The following is a 15,139-nucleotide window of genomic DNA, read 5'->3' on the forward strand; positions in this document are numbered from 1 at the left end:
TGCCAGACCAAATTGTTACATGATGTGTGTGTGTGTGTATACACATTATATCATGTTATATGATACATAATATATATAATGTGTACATTATATATAATATTCCATATACTATATATAATTTTTGTAGACATTTGTATGGATATGTCATGTGTTGGTGCCATCACCTCCTCCTCCCTGCTCCCACTCCACTGAGGGCCCTCCTTAGTGGGTTGCTGGTATTCACCATGGAGTTGTGGGCTCTGAGTCGTAAGAGTGGCTGCCCGTCATTGCTGGCGGTGGCAATGCCTCTGGATATTCCTTCCCACCCTGTCGTTCTTACATTCTTTCCGCTCCCTCTTCCACAAAATTTTCTGAGCCTTGGTGGGTGCGCTTCAAGTCAACTTTAGTGTTGATCTCTGAGCACCTCTGGGATTTTCTGCTTTGGTGTGTTTTGAGTGTCTGTCTGTCTCCATCACCCTGGCACAGGTTGTCAGCCTGTCTGGAGGAGCAGCCTTCTTGCTCATCTAATTCCTCTGTGATTTCAGCTGGGACCTGGCTGATGTTGGGAGGGGTGCATCTCCATGCAGGGAGCCCACTGTTTATTCCCTTCTTGCTCAGAGCCTTTTTTGTTGTCCTTGGTTCTCCCTGCCTTCTGAAAAGAAAAACACCTTCTGCAATGGGGAGTGAGGTCAAGATAGGTTCAAGGGGATACGCATTGTTAATTTAGAGAGATTTTTGATGGGCGTAGCCTGGCTTTGAGACAAAGGCTAGTGGAAGCATCTCACTGGAGTCCATAATCGAGGTCTCCATAGGATTCCGAGTCGGTCCCCAGATCCAGTTCCAGCTGCAGGTCTCTTTCCACTGAGTGGATTTCTTAGCCAGTGAGAGAACCATCTCTTACCCGCATGGGCTGGGTGGCCCTATTGCACAGCTGTGTACATCTTGCCAGGCTGGCTGCTTTTATTCCGCAGCGTCCCCTGCTCACTTACAACATCGTTGGCCATTTCCCCCCAGCAGCTCATGGAATGCTTGCTGTTCACTTGTATACTGGCAGACCATCTGGGAAGTGGCTTCCTTCCAAATCCAGCCAGATCTCTAGACGTCTAGCACTGGTGGAGTGTATTGTCTTCAGCAATAGAATCTTAACATTTTTCCTCAGGTGTGTAATCAAGTGGTTTGAAGGAAGCCTGTCATGTTTTGGAGACTTCATTAGGTCTTTTTGATCAACAGCTCAGTGTGGGTTGTAACCAATATCTGGTACTGGGGATTACAAACCAGAGCGAAGTAATGTTTTAGGGTCAGGCTTCATCCCATCCTCTCCAAGTCTCATCTTTCCACACAGTCCATCCACGCTCCTGCTGAGGGCTGCATCTTCTAGTCTGCTATCCCGGGGGAAGGTTTCTGTGGTACAATTTCATGTAGGACAGGTAAGAGGAATGGAATTGTTTGTGGGGAGGGGAGCTGGAGGGATGGGAGAGACCTACACAAATATAAATGCTATGTAATTTAATTTCATTTTATATGCTACTCATAAACAAAAACAAGGCAGGTGTGGAGGTACACACCTTTAATCCCAGTTCTTGGAAGGCAGAGGTGGGAGGATTGCCATGAGCTCAAGGCCACCCTGAGACTATATAGTAAATTCCAGGTCAGCCTGGGCTAGAGTGAGACCTTTCCTCCAAAAAAAAAAAAAAAAATTAGTATGATTTAAAAATTGTATTTAAAAATTATATTCAAGATTCTTAACGTGCTAAATGACACTAAACAGTTTTTTCTGGACATGCTTACTTTTATATTAAATCAGTTTTACATTAACAAATATTCAAAACTACAAAACATTGGAAGAAACCTCATAAAACATTCACTGGAGGGTTTTTTTTTTTTTTAAATTTTAATCTCAGTGTATATACCAAATTACAAACTCTGGTACCATCCTCATATACTCTACTTTCTCTTTCTTTTTGAAACACACTCTCTCACTGCTCTGGAGTTCCCCAGTTAGGCTAATCTGGCTAGCCAGTGTGCACCCCACTTTCTTCTGTCTTCCTCCCTGGCACTGGAATTACAGGCATGTGCCACAATGCCAGACGTGTCCGGGCGTGTTCTGGAACTGAACTCTCGACCTCATGCTCTTCTTGAAAGACACTCTTCGCTGCTGTGTGGCCATCTCCCCAGCCCCGCTGGGGCATTTGTGACATTTCAAAGTGAGTGCTTATGATAAATCTACACTGCTATTTACAAGTCCACAAATAATTCGTGAAATGACTAATTTTAGTACTGCAAGACAAAATGTACTTCTTAATAATTTTTTACATTTTTTTTTTAAATAAGAGAGAGAGACAGACAGAGAGAATGGATGGGCGTGCCAGGGCCTCCAGCCACTGCAAATGAACTCCAGATGTGTGTGCCACCTTGCATATCTGGCTTGGATGGGTTCTGGGGAATCAAACCAGGGTCCTGTGGCTTCATAGGCAAGTGCCTTAACTGCCAAGCCATCTCTCCAGCCCCAAAGATGCTTTGAATTCACATTATAGCATCTTTTACATCTGTTCTGTTTGAGTACATTCCTTGTACATGGTATTGGGTTACATAAGGACATTTTCATGAAAATATGTAATATACTTTGAGCATATCTTACCCGCACTTTTCTCCCTCCTCCCATTAACACGCCTTGTCTTTCAGAGGTAGACTTCTATATTCACGTTATATCTAATTTGTATGTGTTCTGGGAACTACGAGAGAGAGAAAATATCCCATTTGTCTGTGTAAGACTGACTCATTTGCTAACTATTATCTTCAATTGCATCCATTTTCTTGCCAATGACATACAATTGTTTTTCTTTACAGCCACAAAAAGTGCCATTGTGCATGTAGATCACATTATCTTTATTGAACACCCTGCTGTCGGATATCTGGATATCCGCACTGGATCTGTGTGTCAGCTGTTGTAAAGAGTGCTGCATAAACGCCGATGTGCGGCTATCTCTGTGATTTCTCCACAGTCTTTGGGGCAAATGCCCAGGATGGTAACGCTCAGGAATTTGGCAGGTCTATCTCTTTTTTTCTTTTTTTTTTTTTGAGTAGCCTCTGTAGTCGTTCATGTACCGGCTGGACAAAGTTGCATTCCTCACTAGTATCTGTTAATATTTGGTGAGCGATAAGAATCCTGACTGGGCTTAAAGTGGAGCTGTAAAGTATTAATTTACATTTCTCTGATGACGAATGATTCTGAATGTTTGTTCCTGCATTTTGACCATGCGAACTTCATCTTTGCGAAAATGGTTCATTAGACCACGTATTGATTAGGTTCTTTGATTTCTTGTTATTTGATTTTTTTTTTTTTTTTAGTTCTTTCCATATTGTAGATATTAATTGTCTGTCACATGTATAGCTTGCCAAGATGACCCTCCTTCTGTAGCCTGGCTCTTTGTTCAATTAATTGCTGCATTGGCTGTGTAGAAGCTTTTTAATGTTAGGGAATTCTCTGTCAATTGTTTGCACTATTTCCTGTTTAGAACGTCCTTGCCCACACCTGTGCCCCAGCTGTTTGTTATAACTCCCTAGGAAGGCTACTGGTTCCTGTGTTAATTTTATATCTTACTACTTTGCTGAATTCACGTATCAGTTCTAAGAGTTTTCTGGTGGAGTCTTTAAGGTATTTAATTTAGAGAAAATGGTAGCTTCTGCAAATAAGTATACTCTGGCTTCTATTTCTATGTTTATCGCATTTATTTGCTCCTCCTGTCTCATTACTCCATCTAAGAACAATACTATGTTGAATAAGAGTGGAGAAAGTGGCACCTTGTCTTGTTCCTGATTTTAGTGGAAATGGTCTGAGTTTGTCCCCATGTTGGCTATGGGTTTATCATATATATTCTTTATTATGTTGATATATATTTCTTTCTATTCCCAGTTTTTCAGTACATAAATCATGAAGGAATATTGGATTTGATCAAAAACTTTTTCCTCAGCCATTACCCACCTCTTCTGAAAACTGTCAACAAACTTGCTACAATTTATTCCCTGGAGATTCAATCAGACTGTGTTATCGGCCATCTTGAAAGTTCTTTCATACCTCATTCTTGTGATATCAGATGAATAATCTATCTTCATATTTTTATTTTGAGAGAGAAATAATGGGAACACCTACTGTGAACAAGCTGCATATGTGTTCGCCCCCTTGTGGTGCATGTGTGACATTGCTTGCTTATGTCAGTGTGCATCTGGCTAAGTGGGATCTGGAGATTTGAAAATGAGTTCATAGGCTTCTCAGGCAAGTGCCTTAACTGCTAAGCCATCTCTCTAGTCCAATCTATTTTTATATATCTCAATTTCTTCATATCTACTGGCATATTTTAGATTCTTGGTAAATTTATCATGTAATTAATAATTTAATAATTAATATTACTTTATTAAGTTAACCCTACTTTTGCATCTTAATTAAATGGAGTAAAGAAAGTCATTGAAATTCACACTATAATTTATTTTTTTAAAATACTAGTTTTAATAATGGCACATGGGCTTATTCTAACTATTTAAATTTTGGCAAATGCCTTAAAGGCATTCTGATTCTTCAGAACTGAAAAAAATTTTGGATCTTCACAGAGCACGTGCTTTCCAGTAAGTCTAGATTCCTTTAGAGTTAATCATTTTCTGATGCTAACAATGTCCTTTGCTCCTGTGATTTTGGATTAGCCCATCAAGTCCAATTTGTACATTGGGACTAGCCTTATCTGTTACAACTGCATCCTTATTTCCAATTGTCTAGTATTATCCACTGTGGCTATGAAGCACTTACTGGCATTTGAAACTTTGAAATAAACTAATGCTTAGCCTGGCGCAAAAACTCTTGTATACACTTACTTTTAAAATGGATGTAGAATAAGTAGAAAATAGAACTACTTCCTTTGAGTTCCACACTGGCCAAATTATATCAACTAGCATTGCATCCAATTCTGAGGGTCACATTTTGAAAGAGGAATTGATAAAAAAAGAAAGAAAAAAAGAAAGAGTGCATCGAAGGGCAGAGCATTAAGAATAGTGAAACAATGGAATTGTTGTGTGATGTACAACTGAGAAAAAAGAAAATATAGGGAGAGACCTAGATACCTTCTCCCCAGATAAGAGGTCTCAGTTGAGACATGATAGATGACTTCAAACTTTTGAAGTGCTGTAAGGAATGAGAGAGAGGGTTCAGAATTATGCTTTGTCATTGCTGGTAATAAAGTCAGTAATAATGTGTGATATTAAAAGACATGGCTCGGGCAGGAGAATTGGCTTAGCGGTTAAGCGCTCGCCTGTGAAGCCTAAGGACCCCGGTTTGAGGCTCGGATCCCCAGGTCCCATGTTAGCCAGATGCACAAGGGGGCGCACGCGTCTGGAGTTCGTTTGCAGTGGCTGGAAGTCCTGGCGCGCCCATTCTCTCTCTCTCTCCCTCTGTCTTTCTGTGTCTGTCGCTCTCAAATAAATAAATAAAAAAGAATAAAAAAAAAATTAAAAAAAAAAAAGACATGGCTCCTGAGCAGGAGAGATGGATTAGTGGTTAAGCACTTGCCTGTGAAGCCTAAGGACCCTGGTTCAAGGCTTGATTCCCCAGGACCCAAGTTAGCCAGATGCACAAGGGGGTGCATGCGTCTGGAGTTCATCTGCAGTAGCTGGAGGCCCTGGTGTGTCCATTCTCTCTCTCTCTCTCTCTCTCTCTCTGCCTCTTTCTCTCTCTGTCTGTTTTTCTCAAATAAATAAACAAAAACTTTAAATAAAAAAACTTTTACTGACAAACTGAATGCATACATAGTCTAAGTTAAAAAGCCTTACATTTTCGTCATAATTTTATACTTTAAAATTTAACATTTTGCCCTTTCTTTGGGTTAGTAGTTTTCTTATGTAGGATGCAAGATATGGTATATATTCATTTTGTAAAAACAAAAAACAAATAAGAAATTTTAGTTGTCTTGTCTTATCGTTTCAGCTATTTTGTAGATAAAAGAACATTGTTTTCTCCATTAAATTGCCTGGGCACTTTTGTCAAATATATACGTCATCTAGATCTGGATTCTTATATATTCACCATTAACTAATATTATTTGTTTGCCAAGATTACATTATGTACATCAAGCAATACTAAATTTACACATCATATCCAGTTCTTCAAATATTTCCTATTCAAAGTTTATCCCTTTCCCATATAAAGTTAAGATCATTTTAAACACCTCACACACGTCTACAAATAAAAGGCTTGCTGAGTTTTTTTTGTAATTATATTTCATCTACATATGAATTTAGGGAAAACCGACTTCAGAAAAAAAAAATGTCCTTCATCTGTAATGATGGTATAGTCCTCTACTTCTGAGTTTACTTTGAATTACTTGATCCATATCTTATGAACATAACACATTAGTCTAGCATATATATTGTTACATTTATACAACTTGATTTTATGACTTTTGTTATTTTATAATGTTTCATTAATAGGTTGATGAGAAGACAGACTTACTATTTTTCTCAATATAAAGAGGACATGAACATGTTGTAATCCTGTTTTGCAATACTATGAATTTTATTATTTCATGTTATTCTTGTTATAAATTCATGTGACTGTGGTAATTGCTGTTTTATTTTAGAATTTTATCATTCAAAGTTAAAACTTTTTTCTTCTCCTAATGATTGAACTTGGATTTCGTGTCAAGACCTACTAACTGTCATCCTGGCATTAAGGACCAATGTGATGTGTAGGATTCGTTATCTGGAAAGAAAACACATCTTTGTGTGTACATGCACATGTGTGTACTCTCATTCATCCCATTTTGCAATGTAACACAGTTTACGATATTTAGCATTAGAAGAATGCATTATGTTCAAGAAATATATTGGAAGCTTATCTACTGATTCATGACCATAACTGACTACTTTCTTTTTCTATTATAACTTGTTTTAGACAAATGTTATAATTAGCATTTCCCTAACATTTCAGTTTTAGACAACTGCAAAAATGTTTCTCATCCATGTTCTTTGCATTTCTATCTTGATTTTTTCTTTGTTCAATTTTCTTTTCTGCATGTTAGTCAAATTAAATATCTGTGAGGTCTTTGTAATTACGCTTCCTTAAAGGACTTTTTGATGCATAAGGGATCTTCTAATTTAATCAAATCTATTTTTTTCCAGTGACCTTAACAGATTGTGGATCTCTAAGACATTTAGTTTTAAGATATTATTTTTATTCTTTTGGGGATGACTTCCAAACTCATTCCATATCAACATGGAAACTAGAAATCCAGGTGTTTTTTTTTTTTTTTTTTTTCCTAGCAGAAATCATTATGACTCAGCATAGTTGAAAAGAGTAGAAATGGAGACTTTGTACAAGGTGAGTGTATGGGATCAAAAAGAGAGTTAATATAACTATGCTATAATCAGATAACACACCAGACTCCAAAGAAATATAAAGCAATAGTAGTAATATTAGTAGTGAAATCACATAAATCTGTTTTCATGTGCAAAAAACATATGTATATAAAGGTTATAGACAAAAATAAGAGACAAGGAGCAAATAGAAAAGTAAAATAATTTACCTTGATTCAAAAAATAAGAATCATGTACCAAGCAACCTAGAAAAGCAATGTGTTAATGTATATATGGGACATTTGAAAATCAGTCTTATATTTATCATAGACAATGGCTCAAGTTTTATAAAACATCAATATATTATAGACAACATGGAAATTAATAAAACCTCTGTTTATGATCATATGACAACCATTCTGCCACACACAAATTTACAAAAATTTCCTTAATCCATTCTTCTCTACATGTCTCTTAAGACTTTGAGAAATTTGTTATGAAAGAAGTGGGAGAGGAAGTGAGGGTTTACAGATAGTATAAATTTACAGATTTAGATTCTGAGAGTTACCATGTGTAGAGAATATATAGCCCTAGCTATCTTGTTAAGTTGTGCCATTATTTTACAGGACTCATATTTATTACCTTCCTTAACCATGCAACAGCTGTTCCTTTTTTTACAGGAAATTTAAACATTGTGAACTTGTCCTAGATCTTCCAAAGTTTCAAAGACTATTATATTAAAAGTTAACTAACTTATAAAAACACTACATACTGATATTTCAAGTAAAGAAAGATCTGTAATATTCTGAGAAAATAATGCATGAATATTTTACAGAGTTGTCCAGTTTAGCAGATAATAGAGCCAGAAGATTAACTCAGCTAAAAGAAATACAACAAGGAAATTAAATATTACTAATCCCCCCAAAAAAGGAAGATTCAAAATTGCAAAGTTCACATTTAGCTACTTTATAAGGGAGTGGCTGTTCTACCTCAGAGTCATTCTTAGTTTATAATTCAACAGCTATGTGCTAGCTGGAATGGTGGTACTTTTTTTTTAATCCCCTTTATACTAGAATTCATATGGTTGTCCTCATGATCTACAGCTGTAGAACTTATACATTTCCATACCACACTGAGGTCTCAAAGAGAAATTACAGTCAAGTAAAACCATCCTGAACATTAATTTGCTAACTGAAGTTTCTTCAGGCAGTTTTAATTATTGTGATTTGATTCAGGTGTCCCCCCAAAAAGGTAGGTGTTCAGCTGGTGGCAATTTGGTAATTGGAGCCTCCTGGAGGGAGTGTATTGCTGGGGGCGGGCTTATGGGTGTTATAGCCAGCTCCCCTTGCCAGTGTTTGGCACAGTCTTCTGTTGTTGTTGTCCACCTGATATTGGCCAGGGGGTGATGTCCACCCTCTGCTCATGCCATTGTTTTCCCCTGCCATCATGGAGCTTCTCCTCAAGTCTGTAAGCCAAAATAAACCCTTTCCTCCCGCAAGCTGCTCTTGCATGGGTGTTTCCTGCCAGCAAAAGTTGAATGCGACATTGGATATTAAATTTAACAATGTTATTTAATTTATTTCTATCAGTAGTTTCTGTAGAGTTACTTCTTTTATATTTATTTTGTTTTGCTTTAAGGCAGGGGGTCACTCTAGCCCAGACTAAGATGGATCTTTCCCTGTAGTCCAGGCTAAGCACAGATTCATGGTTATCCTCCCACCATAGCCTTTCATGTACATAGATTACAGGCATAAGCTACCGTGCATGACTCCACTCTTTTGCTGAGTATAATGCAAAACTCAGATTCGTACCATTCTCTGTAGGATGTTTATTCATGCACTTTGTAGAAGATTAAATCATATAATTGGGGGTGTGAGAGGAGAAGGAGAGATGAATGACCCTGAAAGCATGTTCACGTGTATATTGGTCTATCCATAGATTAGCATTACTTCTATGAATAAACATGGGAAATGACTATACTAAATCAGCTTTGCACAAAAATTACTACTTGAACCAAGACATTTCAGTGGACTTTTTCTTACCTATGCCCAGTGCTAAATTAAGAGCTGGGGAGATGGCTTAGTGTTTAAGCGCTTGCCTGTGAAGCCTAAGGACCTCGGTTCGAGGCTCGATTCCCCAGAACCCACGTAAGCCAGACACACAAGGGAGCACATGCATCTGGAGTTCATTTGCAGTGGCTGGAGGCCCTGGAACACCCATTCTCTCTCTCTCTCTATCTGCCTCTTTCTCTCTCTTTCTTTTGCTCTGAAATAAATAAATAAAAATCAACAACAACAAAAAAATTTACTACTTCAACCAAGATGTTTCAGTGGACTATTTCTTACCTATGCCCAGGGCTGAATTAATGTGACAATATCCAGAAATTAAAAAAGAAGCTTCAGATGCTCATAAAGATGTTGTTTATACCATTTATATTCTTTTGTTGTGTGTGTTTCTGTTATATGCAAACATGCTTCTTGATATCCATGTTTTATGCACATACTAACAGAGGCTTTTGATGAAGGCTGGTAGGAATTGAACTCAGATCCCCATGCTTGCAAGCAAGGGCTCTTACCAACTGAGCCATTTCGTCAGCCCCACAAATTTATTTTTAAGTGATATTTTGTGTTGCCTGTGGGAATTCTGTTGACTGCAATAGAGTGCTCCATCAAGGAGCCCTTCAGAGTACATATGTAACTCAGTTTCCTCAAAGACAGAAACCATCTTTTCCCCTTGACACTATATTTATACAGAGAAGCTTACTTGTAACAATAGCTTATACTGTTGTGAAATTGGTTGGAAGATCATTAACATAGCCATAATGAGGCTGTTTAAGGAGAAACAAAACAGAAAACAGGGCAAATTGTTCTGGATAACATTGATTTACATTTACAGTACTATCTTGACCTCAAGTCAGCAATACTTTGACATTTATCAAGAATGACCCAAATTGCTTCAAAAGGGACACTTATTAGTTAGTTATTTTGGGTTGATTGAAAACAGTGGTTGATAACATGTATTTTGTTGTCACACTTCCAGGAAGGCTTGTCATCTGCTGTTGGCACCTCATGACAGAGTCCAAGGATGTTTCTAAATGCCCACCAAGGCACAGATCAGCCCCCTGTGAACATGGCTATAAATATCAATAACATTTCAGTGAAGAGAGGCAGCTAAATACGAATTCTGTTTTCTTTCTTTTGTTTTTCTCCCGAGAATGTAAAGAAACAGTAAAGATACACGCCATTTTTAAATGATGTAGAAATTTTTCAAAATAAATTTACCCATGACCTAGCTAAAACCCTCCTGGGCATATACTCTTAATTATTCTATACCTATTCATAGACTACAAGGATGTTGGCTTTGAATTTATGTAAATATTTTACTTTACACCCACCTGCCTGCCCCTTTATTGCCTTTATATGATGGGAACTTATCAGAAGAGAAAATACCAAGTTCGAGTTCCCTCTAAGACAGTTGCCAGCATTAGTCATCAGTTGTAACTGCCAGAGGTATTAAAAAAGGGACAGACCCCGGATTCAAAGAGCTGTCAACAGGAAAGAAAGAGGAAAGTGGAAGGACAGTGTGATGGTGAGGTATATGGAAGAGACAGAAGAAGACATAATTTTAAGGGTAAAATGATTTTTGGTATCACTTTAGTCAGGACTACAGGGTCACAGGGAAAAATGATGTAAGATACTGATATAAAATATACAGAATTGAATGTTGGAAAGCTATGATGTCACAGGAAGACATCAACAAGGAGCTTCCTCCAAGCTAAAAAAGTCAGGGGGGGGGGACCAGTCAATTCAACTCAGAACTGAAAAGCTGTGAAGTATGAGAAGGGCTGGAGATTAGTCACATTCTTATAAGTAGGTGGAGTTAGAAACTTCAGGAAGAGCCAGTTCACCTGAAGAATGGAGCAGGGAGAGGCAGAGAGCCGGCTGGCCCAGCTGAGCTGCAGCCTTCACACTACAGTTGAACGAGAACTCTCATAAGAAGAGCAAGATGATGCCCATAGTTTCATGTTCGTTTTTATTTCATTTTACTCACTTTTATTTATTTTTTTGAGAGCAACAGACAGAGAAAGAGGCAGATATATATGTGTGTGTGTGTATAGATATATATATGTATATATATATATATATATATATATATATGTATTTATATATATACATATCTATATACACACACACACACACACACACACACACACACATATATATATAGAGAGAGAGAGAGGGAGAACGGGCACACCAGGGCCTCCAGCCACTGCAAACCAACTCCAGATGCGTGCGCCCCCTTGTGCATCTGGCTAACGTGGGTCCTGGGGAATCGTGCCTCAAACTGGGGTCCTTAGGCTTCACAGGCAAGTGCTTACCCACTAAGCCATCTCTCCAGCCCCATAGTTTCATCTTCTTTATCTGAAATGTTCTTAAGTTAGGGTTAAAGTATTCTTATGGGTCCTACAGTAATGTTAAGTTGGAATAGAACATGTACAAATGTTCTTCTCTAATTTACATCACTGATGACAGTCGCTCTACCAGTGCCCACAATCAGGAACAAGCCCCATAGGAGTCACAGAGCCGATTTCCAACAAACCACAGGATGGAGTGTGGAAGACCACCCTGGGTAAGAAGAGGAACCTCACTCTATCACTTTTCATATTCATTGAGAGATTTCCTTTCCCCTGCAGAGATATCTGGGGTCCAAATCTGTGCTCACATATGGTATATAAAATGGTAGGCCTGCGTATTTGGAAGCCTTCAGCTTACGTGAGCTCACAAATGTGCGTAGCCATGGACATAAATTAAGCTCGGCTAGTATTTAAGGTGTTAACTTCGAAACTATCAGTTCAGGCCATTGTGTGTTGCTAGTTATGTGACTCGAAGCGTGTTACGCTGACCCTCAATATTTAGCCAGTATCAGAGCACACGAAAGGTGGCAAAGAGATACCACAGGCAATTACGAAGAGGTTTATTTCTGGAGCGTGAGATCATGCCACTTTCGGAGCACTAGGGTGCAACTGGACTACAGTCTAAGACAATTCTAGGGGCTTAACATTGCAGTAGCCCTTTGGGGCTTTAACTGCCAACTGGCTTGCAAATCATGAAACAAAAATTGATAATTCTATTAAGAAAGCCTGCGACCTACCAAATAGAGATAGCTGGGTTGAATGCTTAACTGCCTTATGAGGTGACCAGAAAGTGCTGGCTGATTTGTTGGCTTAAATCATGCTGAATGAGTTCTGTAATTGCCTTAGGGCAACCTACTAAATAATTCAAAGTAACTGGGCCTAATAGGGGAGAAATAGATACATTTTAATGTGGCATATTTAAATTATAAAGTGTTCTTGAGGTAGGATTGAATAGAAAGATGGCTACTATTTTAATAGGGGCAAAAACTAAAACCTGAGAACTGGATAGAACAAAAGGAACAAGACAAATGGAATTTTTTTTCCTCTGGAATTTATTCTCTTTCCATCATAATTCCCACTATACTCAGAATATTTTTATTTATTTATGATGTATTTTTATTAAATCAAATTATCTTAAGCCTAGATTTATCTAAATCCTGGAAAGCCACAAACCAACCTGATTGTAAAGAACAGTTAATTGATATTTACTGTGTATAAAGTTATTGTCTAGGTATTTAGTTTATGATGGTAATTAAAGTTTGGTCTCTGCCCCTCCCCCGTATATCATATGAGATGCAGGCATTTTCAAATAAATTTAATTATGGAAATATTAAGACATGTCATATTGTGATATTATGCATAATTCCAACAAATCAGTTTCAAATAACTTGCAAAGGACTTAACCCATCTAACAAAAGCACGCAACCAGCTCAGTAATATTACTAAGTAGTGACAGGAGACAATAACGTAGGTAAGCATGAGATTGAAGTAACAACGTAACCAAAATTGCATGGACTCAATGCCACGGAGCTGCTCCAGTTCAGGACCGTCTTCAACCTCCAACACCATCACCCAGTAACCTTTTTGTTTTGTTTTGTTTTAAATTAAAGAATGTGTGAGTGGGTACCTGGGGTAAAATAACAGGATGTTTCTGTGTGTAATCCTAACCAGTTTGAGAAATATTGGCTTAGAATCTTCTTAGATGAAGGCATGATAACTCTTTACATGAACTTACAGACTTCTCCATCAAAGGGAAGTAGTACTTTTATAGCACGTGTGGGCTGCTTATATCAGCTCGGTATACTAAATACATGCATTCAGAAAGACAGAACAATTGAACTTGTACCAGAAATCTGCAAGGCAATGGGACCTCAAAACATGGCATAATTACTCCTTTACATTTTGTCAGGATTTCCATGGGTCATCTATTGCTGCAGTTAGTTACACTTTGACAACAAACAGTTTGTGGGAGGAAAACATTTATTTCAGGCTTGCAGATTCCAGTGGAAAGTTCATCATGGTGAAAGAACCTGTCTTCCTTCATCATACATATCTTGTTGAGAGAGAGAGAGCAGCCAGTGTTCAGGCGGGCTCAGACACACCTTAGAGCTGTGTTCCGTTCCCAAGCCCCGCCACCCACCACCCCCTGCTGATGGCATACTTCTTCCAGCAGGGCTGTTCTGGCTGATGACCAAGTAGGAAGCTCAATCTTAACTAAAAGCACCTAAGGCTAAGAGGACATTGCATTCCCATCACCACATCTATTCTGCCTTTTGTTACAATTCCGTTTTAATAGGAGGGAGAAACTGTGACTATCCCATATTTTCTGTGTTTAAAACGGACCTAGTTCACAACTAAATCAACTGCCTCACGAAAAAGGTCATGACAGCTGCACTGGGTGAGTGACTATAAGAGGCTTGTGCGATTGTGTGTCATCTGTACTCAGCATGGTGATGACCTTGAAACACAAAGCATCCTTGATTTGGAAGGCCATGGACTTGTCATCACTGCACAGTGACCCGTGAAACCTTTAGTGAGAGTCTAGCATTAGCATAACGCTGGGGTATGCTTAGTGCTTCTTGCAAATAAAACTCTAAAGTGGAGCATTGGTTTGGTCTTTATTTGAATATGGTTATCTTAAAAATAAAATAAGTCAGGCGTGCTGGTTCATGCCTATAGTTCACACACTTAAGAAGAGGAGGCAGGAGGATTGCTAAAGTTTGAGGTAAGTCTGATATATATATATATATATATTTTTCAACCAACTCAAAAAAAACTACCTCATCAACACATAAAATATGACCCTTAGGGCTGGAGAGATGGCTTAGCAGTTAAGCGTTTGCCTGTGAAACCTAAGGACCCTAGTCCGAGGTTGAATTTTCTAGTACCCACATAAGCCAGATGCACAAGGTGGTGCATGGATCTGGAGTTCATTTGCAGTGGCTGGAGGCCCTGATGCACCCATTCTCTCCCTCTCTCTCTCTCTCTCTCTCTCTCTCTCTCTCTCTCTCTCTCTCTGTAGCTATTAAATAAATAAATAAAATATGACCCTTAAGTAACTGAAAATTCCAAGTACCAAGTTCAACTCTTTATGAATCCTGCTGATTGTTAGGGAAGTGGACATTTCTGCTTTTACGAGGCTACTTGAATAATGAAACAAAATCTGGGCTTGAGAGATGGTTCAGTGGTTGAGGATGCTTGCTTGGAAAGCCTGAAGGCCTGGGTTTGATTCCCCAGTGCCCACATTAAAACAGAAGCACAAAGTGGTGCATGCATCGAGAGTTTGTTTTCAGAGGGCTCTGTTATGCTTATTCTCCCTCTCTCTTCTCTTCGCTCTTCCCAAATAAAGAAATAATGAATAAACAAGCAAACAAAAAGATAGTAGGGCGTGGGGATTCACACACTTAATCC

The sequence above is a fragment of the Jaculus jaculus genome, chromosome 18 (genome assembly GCF_020740685.1).
Source record: "Jaculus jaculus isolate mJacJac1 chromosome 18, mJacJac1.mat.Y.cur, whole genome shotgun sequence".
Classification (NCBI taxonomy): domain Eukaryota; kingdom Metazoa; phylum Chordata; class Mammalia; order Rodentia; family Dipodidae; genus Jaculus; species Jaculus jaculus.